We start from the raw sequence: 14,375 nt of genomic DNA, 5'->3' as shown, positions 1-14,375 counted from the left end.
TTCTCTGTGTAGCCCTGGCTGTCCTGGAACTCACTCTGTAGACCAGGCTGGCCTCAAACTCAGAAATTCGCCTGCCTCTGCCTCTGAGTGCTGGGATTAAAGGTGTGCACCACCACGCCCAGTTTAGAACACTGTTTTGATAGTCAACAAACCCGGAGCTATACTTAGCCCTGTATAGCACTCTAACAGAGTGTCTCGACCTCTTGTTCAGGAGAATAAAACCAACAAACAGTAACTTCCTTCCCGTGTCATCAGAACTTCTGTGCATACTGGCACTTATCCAACCTTACTCAAGAATTTACTAAGCTATAATCAGTCAGTTATCGGTTTGAACTTTGGAGATTTTCCAGCTCCAGCCCCTCCCCGCGCCCCCCCCAAGGCCTGAGGATTTTTTTTTTTTTTAGAAATAGTATCAGTGTACCAATTTTCAATTTGATAATAGCACAGACACATCTTATTATTATTATAACATCAAAAATGCCAAGAGATATATTTTGATACAGATACATTGACATCCAATGTGAAAACACATCTTTTAGAACATATTATGAAACAGCAAAGGTCTATCGAAAAACTGTTTTTTACCTTTACAATGGGAGGTGAAAGCTTCAAAATCCTGTCTACTTCAAAACTATAGATATTGAACAGCATTCATATTCATTCACTCACTAAATATATATATATAGCAAGAATTCTTTTAAGAGATAAAATTTCAGGCTAGAGAGATGGCTCAGTGGTTAAGAACACTGGCTGCTCTTCTGAAGGTCCCGAGTTCAAATCCCAGCAACCACATGATGTCTCACAATCATTCATAATGAGATCTGACTCCCTCTTCTGGGGTGTCTGAAGACAGCTACAGTGTTCTTTCATCTAATAAATAAGTAAATCTTAAAAAAAAGAGAGAGATAAAATTCCAAGCTTTACACATATATCTATAAAAACCACATTGTATCGCCAATTCATATGTCACGGATATACACCTCAATAATTTCATTAGACAACTAATGACCTAATACAGTACAAATGTAATAGCCTTGAAAGCACAGGTAAGGAGTGGCCCGTACGTATGTCTCCCAAAACACATACCCTGCTTTCAATTTATACCCAAGTTGGGATTAAGAATAAGTACTGCAATGTTGTCAGGAAACATTCTTTCACAGTTGATAACACAATGTGGATAGAGAATAACATTTATAAATTTGATTTACCATATTACCAAGAGTGCCTATAATAAATTACCAACTAAAACAAAGACCCTATACTAGACACAGATTTGGAAAAAAACTCCAAATTAAATTCCATTCATGTAGTACCAAATTTGCTCCTTAAAAAGGCCATGATTAATAATTCAGTAGTCTTTTTAACATCAGTAAGATAGAGTTATAAATACAGCAAGAATACCTGTTACTCATGGGCAAGAATTTCCTACCATTGTGTTTCCAAAGTATACTGACAAAACTCAGAGTAATACTGGCAATTAATACTATACCCTATTAATAACAAAACTAGAATTCCTATAACCTACCCACAACTGGAGGTCAACCTTCCCAAGGTTAGGTTCACAAAAAGCTAAGGCCAGTCTTGCAAAACAGTACAATCATTTAATATTCTAAATTCTTTATTGATCTTCTAAAATGATTTCTGCAGCAGAGATAAACACCACGACCAGAAACCAATCAGAGAAGTAAAAGACATCCATCAGTCATCTTAGAAGTTACAGCTCATTATCCAGGGAAGCCATGACAACAGCACAAGACAGGAAGCTAGAAGCAGGAACTATAGACCTTGGAGGAGTGCTGGATACTGCCTTGTTCTCCACCACACGTTCAGCTTACTTTCTGCTACAACCCAGGCCATGTACTCAGGGCTAGCACTGCACACAGTGGGCTGGGCCCTCCTACAATCACTGGCAATCAAAACAAGTGCCCCAAGTACACATCACATACCAACTTATTGGAGGTGATTCCTCAGTTGAGAGTCTCCTTCCCCAAAACACAGAGGTTTGTTGTCGAGCTGACAAAAGCTAACCTGCACAAACAGATATATGTGTACCGAAGCCAAAGAGATTTTGTTTGCTTATTTGTTTTCAATTTTATATTTTCACTCTTTTGTACAAAATTCTTTAAGGTGGTGAGTACAAACAAAAGGTTCTGTCAGGAAGTTTGACCATGGAATGCTGGAAAGAGAAGAAATTGTCTTAATCAAGAGTCAATTCGCTGAGAGTTGTTATCTATTGTTGAATATTTACTATGCACCCAACATGATACTGAGTGCTCTGTAAATAATATCTTACTTAATTCCCTTACTGTTGTATTGGAATAAACTCTACCTTACTGAAACTATGGAGAACGGCAGGGATCAAAAAAGTTAACTTATTTGACCAAGATTCCTCGGAAAATTATTGCTAGCAACGGAACTTTAAAAGAGAATCTCTTGAACTTTATGTTAAAGAATCTTTAAAAATAGTAGTTCTCAAAATAATGACTTGTAACAGTGATTAATTCATCTCAATGTCAAATCACTTTTAATAATTCTCAAAGTTCTTATGGGAAAAATTTGCAGCTAGAATTAATACTTCTGCATAATAAGTTCTAGTTACTGAGCACTGTCCATGCATAGCACAGATATGGTTTTATTGAATATGTATATGACATTCATACATGAGATACCAGCAAGTGTTACATCTATATTTAGTAACATACAAGGTTCATCTATACTGCAACATGAATGGTGAACTAACTTCAAACGTTGTTGTATATTTAGATATAGAAACATACAATAGAAACAAAGTTATCTGAATATTTTCTAACAGAATATAACTGAGCAAGTTTTCCTTTATTTTTATCTCTAGTTCCTATTTTTCTAGTATAACCATGCAAAAAAGGAGCATGATGTAAATTACAGAAACATTTATATTATTTTTAATATTTATTTTAAAAATCTTAAAGCTTAAAGAGTTAGCATATTTTCTATTGGCTACTTTGACAAAAAGCTGTTCAAATAATTGTAATGAAAGCCCTGACTGTGGAGTGAAGAGACAGCTCAGAAGTTCAGAACACTTACTACTCTCTCACCAAGGATCCTGGTTCAGTTCCTAGCACCCACAAGAACACTCCCAACCCCCTATACCTCAAGTTCCAGAAGATGCAATGCCCTTTTCTGATGTCTAAGAGTTTATTATGCATGCACATGATGCTCACCCATATACTCAGGCACATATGTGGGATGGGTGTGGGGACCAAATGCGGTTCTGTATTCTCTGCTTCATCACTCTCAGGGTGTGCAGACATGGCTACACACCCTGCACACCAGGCTGGAAGTAGAGTCTGCAATTGGTGGGGTCTGCAGGATCCCAGTCTGGCTGGGAGTGGGGAAGAGGGGAAGGAACAGAAAGGAGGGCCTTCTCTGACCATCTTCAGTGAAACAGATCTCTTAGACCATCTTAGCTTGTGCACATAGCTTTATTGGGATACGCTTGTAAGCATATACATTATTCGGGGTGGAAAGGTCTATATATGAACTCTGGCAGGTGGGAAGGAGTTTTCAGAGTAAGTGAAGATCACTGGCTAGAGTTGAAAGTACTTCGAATGCCTCATTTGTATGGACAGGCATTCCAGGAATTTGCAGGGAAGGTTCTTATCTGAAAAGAAGTTGAACTTGGAAGTCTGCTAAGGTCTGGATCCCCAGACAAGGTCAAAGAAGGGGCAGCCCTGTTGGTAAAGGCAGTCCTCGATTTTGAGCCAAGCTCAGAGTTATCTGGTCATGGTAGACTTCAACATTAACTCACACAGATACACATCAACTGTAGTAATTTTTAAAGTCCTGACTCGGTTTAGGAGTAGGACTCACTAGCATGGGTCACACCAATGAAATGAGGCCTGTGAAAACTGAACGATGCTTGACTCTGCCTGGGTTCACTTCCTCCAAGCCTTTCAACTATTTATTTCCACTCAAAAGAAAGCTTTGTTTCCAAGGTCTGAGTCTAAACTCATGTGCACACCTACCATCTAGGTGTGTATACAGTCCTAATGCCTAGTCTACTTAAAACTCAAATCTAATGTGGAACCTGAATATTAGAAGACCCTAGAAGTAAAATATCCCTTGAACTTTTCTCTTGCGTCATCATTCCCTCGGGGATATGACATGTTGTAAAACCCCATGGAGTCCCTGAGCTACTCTCAAACCGCGAACTCCACTTCACCGCAGACACGCGTAGTCTCAGCTCTGAATCAGGGAAAAACAACGGAGACGAGACTACAACGCAACAGGGACAGGACAAGTGAACAGACCGTTTTAGTCACCTCACAGGTTTTCCGTGAACAAACAAACAAATGGTGAAGTGTATCTTAAATTACTTCACTGCCCGTTACACATAAAAATCCGCCGTGACAGATCTATTTTATTATTGTTTGCTTCAATGCCTACTTCCCCGTCTTCGTCGTCGTCTTCTGCCTTCAGCAGCATTCTCGAAAACATCCTTACAAAACAATAAATACTAAGAGATCAGGGGCACCGGAGCATGGGCAGCTCATTCTGCTCCAAGGCTGGTTACCACCAGAGCAGGCTCTGCATCCTCAAGAGCAACACTGTTTCTATGTAAAACTTGCCAGGGAAGAGGGAGAGGCTGCGGTGTAATTATGCATAGGGCAGTCAATCTAGCTGCTCACCTCTCGCTCTCACCTGCTAGGAAAAGCATTTGGCATTCCGCCTCGCAAATCAAGTTCAGCATCAAAGCTGGAGATGTAGCCTTGTTCTCCTTCCTGAGTTGTTTGTACTTCTAATCCTTGGGAAACCCCGAGCTTCAGTTTTGCTCCCTTTTTAACTTGTTACCAGAGTCAACCCTTGAGTAATAATTGTATCCATCAAGAACCCGGCAGCTTAACAACTGCAAAGAAAAGGATGCTTGGTATTTTTCTCCACCAGGCTCCATCCTAACTTGTGCGCTGCTTCAGTGAGCATGGCTGTAATTGAGAGAAGCCTGAACGCAACAAAAGACTTATTCTGCTGGAAATACAAATGCATTCCCTTAGAATATGTTACATAGGGCATTTCTGGAAGAAATAGATCTAAAACCACATTAAAGTGTGCTTACCACCATTTCCTTATTAATTTTCTTAACACGGAAGATGAAGATGCTCTCAACTACAGTACATTCATTAATATACTCTTCCCCACTTCTTTCCTGCAGCTCTGTGCTAGCAAGATGTGCCAGGGCCAAAAAGGGGGAGTGGGTGGGCAGGGGAGTGGGGGTGGGTGGGTATGGGGGACTTTTGGTATAGCATTGGAAATGTAAATGAGCTAAATACCTAATAAAAAATGGAAAAAAAAAAAAAAACAAGTAGATTATTTTGACAGTCACCTACCCTAACATCCTTGTAAACATAAAAGAGAACCACGAGTTTTATCAGAATAGTAAATAAATAAATAAATAAACAAATAGGACTTTTCTCTAGAAAAAAAAATATTGCAAAATTTCCTTGTTTGGCATCTTCAATCCCTATAACAGTTTCAAAACCCTTGTGGAACCATAACACATTAAGGGAGCAAACACTTATTTAATGACTTCATTGAATACATAAAAATGTTAGCAAAAATTAAATTTCTTAAAAGGAAGCAAATCTAAGGTCTGGGGGAAAGTGAGTATGTCTTCATGAATAAATGTTCAAAAGCCAAGTGCTGACACTAATGCTAGACAAGCATTGTGTAAATCCTCCAGTGCAAGGATCACTGTTTACAAAACACCCCAATGACTGTATTTGGCTCGACAGGAATGTTAGCCAAGATCATAGCATGTGAGATGCTTGTCAAAATACATGTTGCTGGGCTCAATTTCTGGAGACAGTGATCATGAACAGGCATATAAATACATACATTTTCCTCCATGTACCCCAAACTGTTGTAAATGTTTACCCATTCATAGATCCCTTCTTACTGGAGGTTACTTAAACTTATCAGAGGAATGTGTTCTTCTTTTTATTTTTTCTTTCCTATTTTTTTTTGTTTGTTTGTATCTTATATTCTACATTTGGTAAAATTTAAGTGTGTTTATTTCTAATACCATCATAGTTCTCCTTTCATGGTTATAACCTCTGTCAATATGTCTCCTCTAGAGTTTTTTGCTTTTGTTTAGTGAGGGCTATTTTATTAACACTGATGTTATTTTGACTCATTGCTTGCTTGCTTCTTTGCTTTACTAAAAGTGACCTCAGGACACTCAGAGATGCATTCAGATTATATATGAAAGTATCCCATCTCTGGGCTAAGCCTTTGTTTTCTTTTCAAGACGTTTCTATCAGAACAAGCAGAATGAGAGACCACTCAAGGGGTTATACACAGAAGAGCTATATAAGGAAGGTGCCAGGCAACACTGGGACACACGGCACACACTTATAAGCTGTGTTGCCTGCCTGTACCAACAAAGCCATTATTCCAAATGTCACAGCCTTCACTGTTCATAGCTGAAGATACTTGCTTGGTTAGCTGTGGAGCACCTAAATAGTCCGGTCTAGCTAGACCCTGTAGTAATGAGGGATGGAGAAGTGAGTTTATAGCTACGATGGAGAGGGCTGCAAATTGTATTCTTTTCCATGAGGAAGAAATATGTCTGTGGTAACATTTAACAGAACCGAGGAAATGAATGGTCAGGATGGTTGATTTCTCTAACAAAATTACAAATATAATTCATTCCTAGGCAAAACTTCCTCATAGAAGTTTTACAGATAGCACATGCTTCAGTCCCTTCAAATAATGCATTCCATAGCACGCTGAAAAAAAGACCAGAGGTCTAAACTCTTATTTGAGAACAAACTAAATAGTCACAGTAGACTAATTTACCATGAGGGGATCGCTCATTATCAGATGATTGCTGGAGGATTGGTAAGCCAATGCATGGTGATTAACCAAGTGACAGATTGCCTAAGTGGTATCAATACAGACTTGCTAAACTTAAATGTTTACATTCGAATGTTTCCAGATAAAGAATTATAACTGGCTATCAGGCAGCAATCAACAGGTAACACAACGACAAGTCTTCAATAGAATCTGTCCAATCTAGGGGAAAAAAACAAACAAACTTTTAACAGATTTCAAGCTAAAATGAGTATGAATGTCAACAAAGAAGAATCTGAATGTCAACATAAAATAAAACTTGGGGAAAAAAAATAAGGAAAATGTAGACACTGTACTTCGAAGCTCATTTTTGATGATGAATTCATGCTAAATAAATTGAAGTGACATTTGCTTTCTCATAACTCCAGCCTATCCTGACGGCCTCCTAAGCAACAAATTCTTATATAGCCTTCTTTCACTAACACTGACACCCAGTTACAAAGAAAAAATGATTTTCAAAAATGATGACATAGTCCCTATTTAGAATCTTATCAACCAGTTCTATCCAATTAGCAATTACTCTCCCAATTACTGCCTTTATAACAAATAATTCTTTCCTGATGGTATCTAGCTTATTTGTATATACATATATATAGCATCATAAGTGTTATAAAGTATTGCAAATGAACCGAGGGACTCAACAATTCTGAAGAGGAAAGAAGACAATGTCAAACTGTCTGAATTTTAAAATGTCTCTTCGAACAATAATCTCATCTGCATGCATATTATAGAAACAAAAGCAACTGTCATCTTAAACATAATTAAGTGTATCAAAAGTAATTTCAAGTTTGTAGAAAAAAAAATAGTAATTTCTGCTGTAGGAACTGTATGGGTAGGCGCGCAGTAGAACCACGACAATGCAAGAAGAGCTGATTTATTCTAATTATATTCATAAGCATCCTAATTACCCTGGCCATACATCTATCCTAACAAAGATGGATATCAGAATAATGCAGAATCGTGTCATCCAAATTTCTCCTAAATATAAAACGGGCAAAGTAGTAACAAAAGGAACTAGACAGAGAAGATGTGGCAAACAGTAAATGAGAAGTCTAGTGTAGGGTTAAGACCATCAGGTTACGAATAACAGAAAAGGAATATGCAGCACACATACATTCTAACTCCTTAAAGAGGAATGTGGCGGGGGAAGGGGGCCCCTTATCCCTAAGAAATACAGAGAAATGTAACAAAAAACAAAACAGGGACCAAGCCATGCTTTACAGGTCTCTTCACATGCAGCTTCAGAAAGCCAATATAGAAACATTAGTAATTATAAACTGAGTCTGAGGCTCATCCACAGAGATGGGCCTGTTCCAACTGTGGGCCGTTCAATTGAAGGAATGCAAGGACACAAGCAGGGCTATCTTGTCTGAGTCAACACCATCTGGCCGAAACCTCCCCTCTGTCTATTGCCCCTTGACACCGGGTAAAGTCATTCAACTGGATGCTATGTGAACAAAGATAAGCCCCCAGCCCACATGAACAAAGTCCTGATGCTCTTTTGCTGACATGTAATCTTTCTGTTAATGTTTGAATGAGCCAATCCCATACCTTTGTTGAAATTCCCCGCACCCCTATCCCTTTTTCTTCCATAAAAAAACCCTAACTTTTGAGCCTCGAGGCTGACATCTGTTATCTCCTGTGTAAGATGCATGTTGGTCCGGAGCTCTGTCATTAAACTACTTCGTGTATTTACATCAAGGCGTTCTGTTCTGTTCATGATTCTTGGGTGCACACCAAATCGAGAGTTGAGTGGGGGTTTCTCCACTAGGTTCTTTCACAATCCATCTCACTTTTTGTCTCAGACTATGTTGTATGAAGACTGGAGTAGCTAGTCTTATGTTTCGGGTAGGGTACCAGGTCTCTGACAACACTCAATTACAAGGTGATTTACAGAACTCTAACATATCATCAAAGTTGGGATTGTACTTTTTTTTTTTTTTTTTTTTTTTTTACCTTGGAAAAGAAAAGGAACATGGGCCATGAGGCGAAGTGAGCAGACTGTGTCAAGCATCTTTCACATGTCCCTCGGTCTCATTTTCTATCATTCTATATGAGGTCCTCAGCCCTAGGAACCCAAGCCTGAAAGGATAATATCAATAGACTTCCAGCTTTAGTAGGGCCTGGGAAGGGGAGGAACACTTATTCTCCACACACCCTTCCTGCAGTTGACTTCCAGAATTAGATGGACTAATCTCTCAGCATTAGAAATGATAACTCGAAAGTTAAGCATTTGAAATGACCCACTGTGCCATACTAAGATTATTCTCCTAAGTAATTTTCTAAATACTGTTTTGTGTGCCATCTGTTTCCTCTTCACATCCTGAAGTCTAAGATCCTTTATCCTCAGAGATGTTTTTGTGTTCCTAATGTCTGCAGGAATGCCTATGAGAACAGAAACAACGTCACTGGAGAAGCAGCCCCCAGGACTGTTAAAGCCTGGCTATGCAGTATCCCCAAGAAAGTCTAATGCTTTGAAGACCTGGTCTTCGGCTGGTAGGCTAAATTCATCAATAGGAAAGACCTTGTGAGAGCACATAGGTCACTTGGGCTGTGCCTTAGGAAAGAACATCTTTCCCCCAAACACTTCTCACTATGTCTGTCTCTGTCTGTCAAGGGAAAGTGGTTTGCTTTGGTACAGGCATCTCACCATATTTGTCAAACTCACTCATCACAGGCCTGGGAGTAACAGACCAGAGCCAGGACTGGTTGAAGCAATGGACAAAAGGAGCCCTCCTCCCTTTAGGTGGTATAACCCAGACATGTTGTTGCAGTGACGGAATGTGTTTAATATACAAAACTGGTACTGAGCAGTGCTGCTGTTTCTGTTACCATACCTGTCCAAGCACTTCAGAAAACCTTTAAAGGTGATGTGTGGGAGGAATTTGGGGACATTTGAAACAAGCTAGAAAAAGCTTAGAATGCTTAAATCAGCCAAGCTTAAAGGGAGGTTCTAGTTGAAGCTCAGAATACAAACAGTAAAGACTTTGCTGAGTGCGAACACCGAACACCTTTAGACACAGGATTAGAGGCCATCATGTTAAGTTTTGGGAATAAACACTTCTGCATTTAGCCAATGCCCTTGAGGTCTTTGAAAAACTAAGTTCAAAGGTGACAGCCTAGCAGAGGGAATTCAAAGGCAGCAGGACCTTCAGACTTTCCCATGAGTATTGTTAGCTATTTTCTAAAACATAAACTGTGAGACTTGGAAACAGAAAATCAGAACAAAAGATCTTTTAAAAATTTAGTTTGCTCAGAAAAGAAACTTTTAACTTGGGGCCAGTGAGGGTGTGGATGCTGAAGAGAAGAGGAACATTAAATGGAAGCCAAATGCTTTTCGTGAACAGGAACAAAGATTCCTTGAAGGAATCTCAGAAATTTCCCAGATTCCAACCATGGCTGGTTTCTTTTCTAGAACAAAGAGTAAATGAATTTTGGGAATTTTCCTGTAAAGCTGATTATCTAGCATCATCTATTATTTTACTAAAATTATTCTACTTGTACAACAGCAAGATTAGAAGTGTTAAGTTATTTCTAAAATTCGTTTTTGGTTTTACATAAAATTGATTAAGCTATAGATGTATTTTAAGTGCTATGTTAATTTTTGTGAGTATATATGTATACAATGTATATTTAATTTTCTATATTTACTGTCTCATTAAAGACCTTCAATTAAGAGAAACCACAATTTAAACATAAACTCATGTCAAAAAGCTATGAAGAAATTCATATGTCAGAAGTTTGATAGTAACTTCTTTAAAGTGGGTGGTTTTATTTTTCTTATATATAGATCAGACATTAGAGGAAAATAAAACCTATAGACTATAAGATGTTGAACTAGTACTTTGTTGTGTTTCTAAATTAAGGCTTACAAAATACCTAGCATCTTCATAGCTCAGCGCTTAGCAACCACCGCCTCGAATTTGTGAGTCTTGCTAAGACCTCTTTCTAGGCTACTCACTACTGCATGTGGTCCAACAGGTCCAAAGGTATCATTCTGTCTATGGATATACAGGACATGGATGATAGGTTCAAGATATTCAGATGATTAACATCCCAATGTACCATGTCTTGATGGAGATAGAGAAAATGGTCATGTTGCCACTAAATCACAAAAATATACCACAAAGGACACCATTGATAAGTGTCCTCTAAGATCGATCCACAAAACTAGCAAGCCATGAGTGCAACAACTGTGCCATGTCTATATGACAGTAATCGATGGCACTCTTCCTGTCCTATAGCCCCTACACTGCAATGGAGTGGGGAGATAGACAAACTATTTAAGGATGACAACTTAAGCCTCTTCTGTGCTTTCACCGGTGCAGCATCATGGCAGTGGCCACTGAGCGCTGCAAAGAAGAGCCTCTCTGTCACTAGCTATGGCCACCTGCACAAAAACTACAACAGATAAGACAGCCAAAATTTTCATATGGATTTTCATATTTCATTTCCACACCTGCCACCTCACTTAGGAGCCAATGGCAGTTTATACAGCTACAAGAGAGAGAATCATTTCCCCTTGAAGGTGTGGTAAGTGGTCTTTTTCCAGTGTTCTAGTGGTTGGTCCCATACCTATCTACATATAGACAGGACCAATAAGAGTTAGTGAGTTATCAAAGAAGAAAAAGAAAGAGGAGAAAGAGGAAGAGAAGGAGGAGGTGGTGGAGGAGGAGGTGGAGAACGTAGAAAAGAAGGAGGAGGAAATGAATACGAGGGAAACTATTGGGAGGAGTTAGGGTAAGTTGGAAAGAGACATGGGGAAGAGAACTGTATATAATCACATTTCAATGTATGCACATTATGAAATACTCAAAAACTAATATTTCAAAAAAATAAGAGGATGTTTTGGTAACCTCTATTGTTGCTTTCTGCAGATCTTAAAAGGAGTCCAAAGTTCTGAATTTAGACAGGATTGTACTATTGGCTATCATTTTTTTGTCCTCTGTTAGTGAATGGCAGTTTAAGACTGCACTGGGTCTGCCTAAAGCGTTACCATTCCATAATAAATCATTATGGAAAACGTCTAAAAATTAAATGCATCTTGCGGCCATCTATTGGACTCACAGTGATACAAATTCAACCAAGAGTTAATTTCCTGAGGGTCAGCCCATAGTAACACACTCCAGTGATTCCAGCACTCAGGAGGCTGAGGTAGAGGACTATGAGGTTGAGATCTGCTCTGCATGCATAAGCAAAACCCTGACTCAGACAACGATAGATAGATGATAGATAGATAGATAGATAGATAGATAGATAGATAGATAGATAGATAGATAAGTCAAGGTCCAATTATTTTAGTTACCCATCACAATTGATCTCACATACACATAAATTTCCCCCAAAGACAATCTGAGAACACATTTTATTAATTTTTATAGGCATGGGCATTTTCCTAGTAAACAACAGGATTTAAGGTATTTATTTATGGTAGGTATTCCATGTCATCTCTCAAGAAAATTCAGGCTTCCGTTATTACATTGCTCCTGTATCAGTAAAACAAGTTTCTGTCAAACCTATCTAGAATTTCTGCCATAAGAAATAAGTCCCAGTAATGCTGCCAATCTATTACATTCCTAAAGACACTGTGATTCATCAGATACCAGCACAGAAGGCTCCATTTGCATCTATAGACTGCCACTCCACACTTGAAGCCTATCATGAAAAGTACAGCTATTTTACTCTAACCACAGCCTAACCACGGCCAAATCCTTTACATTCCAGAAAAGCCCAGGTGGCCACTGAAATTGAGGCGCCTATAAGTTTGATGGCAGCATATCCCAGTGTCATTCCGGAGACTACAGCTGCTACCAAAATCTATCTCCCACTCACCAACATATTTCTCAGTTTGTAATCAATGATGTGTCTTCTAGTATTTCACAAGGATTGGAGTGTGGTAGAAGAGAGCCCAGAACATGCAAGACATACACTACCAGTCTACCCATGTCTCCTTCCTTCCTTCATAACTAGAGATGCTTAGGAGTCTCAAAGAGATTAAACAATGGCATTGTTGAACCAAGTCTCAAGTAGTTAAGCAAACCATTTAAGCCAGGTCAGCATGCACAAATGCATTAAACCCAGACTCAATAAAGAACACTCAGACATTTCTATCTCAACTTTTATTAAGCATACTATATATTATATTATAGTTTATTTTTAGTTCGTGTATATCTTTACATTTTGTATAATTCATAACTTAAGTTTGTCTCAGCACCAAAAAACTTTAAAAGCAATAAAACCAGCAATGTATATTCCTCATTTCAGTGTTTAGTGTCTGCCAGGAAATGCAATGAATGCCTTAAATACATAGTCCATTAAAGCTAGTTTTCAGAACTGGCATCTTGTACCTTTGTCAGATATGAAAAACTATAGATTTTTGAAACAAAACATTCCCAAGCCAAAGCCAAAATTCAACCCTTGTCCCAAAACCCAGCTCCGCAGTTGAATCATTAAGTACACTTCTTGGCACGTCTTTCACTTTATACAAACTATTTTTTTTTTTGATAGGGTCTTTCATTGTATAGCCCAAGCTAACCTAAAGATTTCATCAATCATTTGCATCAGCTTCTGAGGTATAAAAGATATGAGCTGCCATCTGTGCCTTTAACTCCCTTTGTAAAAATTACTTCCCTAGAATATTGTGTTAAAATTTTTCTTGATTTTCTCCAGATCTCCTTCTCTGGATTTGTGGACATTTAAATATTAGATGTTGCATAATTTCACACAGTTCAAGAATCATAAGCATGGTAGTTAGACTTTTCACCACTGTGAAAACAACTGATCTAAACAACTAAAGGGGGAAGGGTTTAATTTAGCTCACATTTTCCATGTCTCAGCCTGCAGCTAACTGGGTGCCTGACTTCTGCTTCTGGTCCCTGAACCCTGTGTATGGTAAACAGGTAACAGACCAGGTAGCGAAAAAGACAATGATCACAGCATCTGCCTTCTTCCACATTCCCTCTTCATCCAAATTCCCAGCCAACTGAATGGTGCTCCCTGCATTCAGGGTCAGACTGCCCTGCTCAATTAATTTATGCTAGCAATGTCCAAAGAAACAAACTCATAGGTGAGTTGTTAGTATTAACCTCCAGTATCAATCCACTTAGTTCAACAATGAAGACTAACCATCATAATCAAGTGTTAAATGTTCTTCTAGCTGATGTACAAAACCATGATTCTGTGGAGCTGAAACATGGACTTGTTATCTATATCCCACAATCAAAATACAAACACGGAGACATAGAAGCAAGCAGGGCAATGCTGGTGGAGAGATTATGTGATAGACTCTATTTGAAGATGGACTGTTTTTGTTTTTGTTTTTGTTTTCAGCACAACATGAAGATAAGTGGAATGAGTAATCCTTCTATAGAAACTCTTCCATCTTTGATAGCCACTTTTAAAGCAGAAGAAGCAAGCACTCCTTGGTTTTGAAATTGGGATAAAGGTAAAAAAATTAATGTGATCTGATAAGTTTTAGGGATTTCATT

At 38.6% G+C, this 14,375-nt stretch overlaps 1 protein-coding gene across 1 annotated transcript in view; it reads right to left on the bottom strand.

The window, feature by feature from the left end:
* The window catches only part of Gbe1 (glucan (1,4-alpha-), branching enzyme 1), a 255,772-nt gene that overhangs the window by 219,281 nt on the left and 22,116 nt on the right, over positions 1-14,375 (bottom strand). The gene's annotated exons all lie outside the window — the stretch shown is intronic.

The sequence above is a fragment of the Mus musculus genome, chromosome 16 (genome assembly GCF_000001635.26).
Source record: "Mus musculus strain C57BL/6J chromosome 16, GRCm38.p6 C57BL/6J".
Taxonomy (NCBI): domain Eukaryota; kingdom Metazoa; phylum Chordata; class Mammalia; order Rodentia; family Muridae; genus Mus; species Mus musculus.
The sequence above is the reverse complement of the archived record's forward strand: the minus strand, read 5'-3'. Positions and strand labels throughout refer to the sequence as shown.